This window comes from Pinus tabuliformis, chromosome X, assembly GCF_031772625.1.
Source record: "Pinus tabuliformis cultivar Carrire ecotype Pingquan chromosome X, CPIR1, whole genome shotgun sequence".
Lineage (NCBI taxonomy): Eukaryota > Viridiplantae > Streptophyta > Pinopsida > Pinales > Pinaceae > Pinus > Pinus tabuliformis.
This window is the reverse complement of record NC_142308.1, coordinates 1476086080-1476088160: the sequence shown is the minus strand read 5'-3', so window position 1 is coordinate 1476088160 and position 2081 is coordinate 1476086080. Positions and strand designations below refer to the sequence as shown.

The 2081-nt window shown below is 38.6% G+C and overlaps 1 pseudogene; it reads left to right on the top strand.

The window, feature by feature from the left end:
• The first annotated feature begins 314 nt into the window (after nucleotides 1–314).
• Nucleotides 315–1219, top strand: LOC149145578 (3-phosphoinositide-dependent protein kinase 2 pseudogene; annotated as a pseudogene).
• The last annotated feature ends 862 nt before the right edge of the window (nucleotides 1220–2081 follow it).

Below are 2081 nucleotides of genomic sequence, written 5' to 3'. Positions count from 1 at the left end.
TAAATTGTTGAAGCCATGAAGCCACATTTAATTGGAATGACAGGTCTCGGGGAAATCCATTGCCGTTGTATCATTCCCCTATTTCTGCATTGAGCTGCCATATTCACTGGTATGCTTGGGAATAAGTTGGGAAGGTACAACATTTATAAAGGAATAACTTTAACTTATGGAATGGAAGGTCACCGTGCTAAGATATGATTTAGAACTTTCATCTTTCTTATTCCTTAATTGAGAGGGTGTCATCTTCACAAATTTGTTTGCTAACCAATCTGCCATCTGTAACATGTTTGCAATTTTCATAGTACTGTCATGGAATGTTGCTTTCTATCCTGGGATGGGATTCAAATCGTGCTGTTAAGAAATCTCGTTTTTCAGAGGATGAAGCACGTTTCTATATTGCAGAGATTGTGGATGTCCTTGAATACCTTCACAAAGTAGGACTGATACACCGAGATGTAAAGAGAATATACTTCTTCAAACCAATGGAAAACACCTCAATTTCAATTATTCCGACTACTTCAAACGAGAAGACCTGCACATTTGTTGGTACAGCTGCCTGCGTTCCGCCAGAGGTCCTTAAGCATGCACCTCCAACAATTGGAAACGATCTATGGGCACTGGGTTGCGCGTTGTATCAGATGCTGTCTGACATATTACCTTTTAAAGATGGCAGTGAGTGGCTCACATTCCAAAGGATCATGGATAGAGATTTCAAATTTCCTGAATATTTTTCTTCTGAAGCATGGCACCTTATTGATTGTTTGCTGGATATGGACCCATCTAAAAGATTGGCTTCTGGCCCTGAAGGGTATGCTTCTCTCTAGAGTCATCCTTTCTTCAAGGGAGTTGACTGGGATAATGTTAGGAGTATGCTGGCTCCAAAGTTAGCCCCACCATTAACTGTGACTCTAAATGGGAGAAATTTCTAGATCCAGGGGAGTTCATTGTGATGGTTTCATTGGTTAAGAAAATTCGGAAACTTTACAACAAAAAGATGCAGCTGATTCTGACAGACAAGCCGAAGTTGATATATGTAGACCCAGTTAAATTGGTACAGTAGGTTGAGATAGTTTGGTTTGATAATCCTAAGGAGATTAATGTCCAAGTGTTGAATTCTTCCAACTTTAAGATCTGTACTTTGAAAAAGACCACCTCATTTGAAGATTTGAAGACAGCAAGGAATACTACAGTGACTTTATGTTCCAGTTGGGATTTATGAAGCTTTTTATTGGTTTGATGCTAATCAAGTTGGCTGTGATATGTAATGACAGAAGCAAGCTTCATCTTCTTAAAACTATTTAGGTTCCTAATTGCTGTACAAATGTCTAAAGAGATCATGAATCTAAGCAGAAAACGCTTCAAAGATACATAGGTTCTGTTTTGACATCTACAGCAGTTTCGTAGCGCGCTACGAAACTGCTGTAGAATGCTGTTTTGTGGAAAAACAATGAATTTTGATGATGAGGTCAGCTAACGGTAAAAAGAAGGTCTCAAACACAGGTAGAGAGATCATACATGGATTTCCTAACAGCTCAAACAGTGACAGGTGTAGGTCTTGAAGAGAAAATAAAATATTTTGTTTATTTTCATAAAGTTTTCTCAAAGGAAATTTATGATCGAGCTACTAGGGTATTGGTGGGGTTACCAGAATGTTCGGTTGATACACCTGTTTGGTCCTTGAAGCATCCAGATCATATAACATATGGTGGTTATGCGTTGTTAATTAAAGGTTCAAAGAACTTGGAGTGTGGTTTTTAAATGATGAAGAGGAATGGAAGACAGGGGACCGTGGATATAGGGTGATTAATTTTATCAATTAATAAGCTGTCTTACAGCTAGCATCCGAGACCAGCTTGCTCGGTGAATGCTCCCTTAACATATCTTAGCCATAATGGAAATCATACAGCTGTCCAGCATCCAAGAAGAATCATATTACGAGGAGAAATGAATTAGTGTTTTAGTTTGATTAGGACTTTATGTAATCATAGCTTAGCACTTTTGTAATTAATGCATTAGTTAAATAGCATGTAGGAGTAGTTAATAGCCACCTTCGAGGCTCCCCTCATGCTGGAGGAGGAAGC